This window comes from Penaeus monodon, chromosome 19 (assembly GCF_015228065.2).
Source record: "Penaeus monodon isolate SGIC_2016 chromosome 19, NSTDA_Pmon_1, whole genome shotgun sequence".
Classification (NCBI taxonomy): Eukaryota; Metazoa; Arthropoda; class Malacostraca; order Decapoda; family Penaeidae; genus Penaeus; species Penaeus monodon.
Genome location: NC_051404.1, coordinates 15,698,794 through 15,699,236, shown reverse-complemented (window position 1 = coordinate 15,699,236; position 443 = coordinate 15,698,794). Strand labels below are relative to the sequence as shown.

General features: G+C 32.5%; 1 protein-coding gene across 1 annotated transcript in view; it reads right to left on the bottom strand.

Annotated features, from left to right (window-relative positions):
* Positions 1–443, bottom strand: part of LOC119585086 (tyrosine-protein phosphatase non-receptor type 2-like) — a gene marked incomplete in the record, with an annotated part of 74,581 nt that overhangs the window by 52,457 nt on the left and 21,681 nt on the right.

Sequence of the window (443 nt, the reverse complement as noted above, 5' to 3'; positions counted from 1 at the left end):
CATTTATCTATTTTAAAAAAAATCTTTTATCACTTTTTTTTTTCTTTGCAAACTATGCCGCAAAGGTAACACTTCATTAAAAAATTATGCTCCAACATAGCATAAATTACACACAGATATAAATCTTAAATCATTGTTTCTTCTTAATTCACCAACATGTTACACTACAACTTGATCTGGATATCCTAAACACATTGGAAGACTTTCAACCAAACACTTGTCATACAAAAAAGCCATTAAGGCCAAGATTTGTACAGGAAGACTACAACACGTGGTATTTTCCGTGATGAAACTGATACAATGTAATTTCTCTGACACACACAAACACAGAACAATATCATTATGTTTCTCAACTGTATCGTACAACTTCATGTGACTGTCTTCATAACACTGCACAATGCCTGGTGGTGGCAGATTGCCTCTAATTATATCAATTCTTGTAT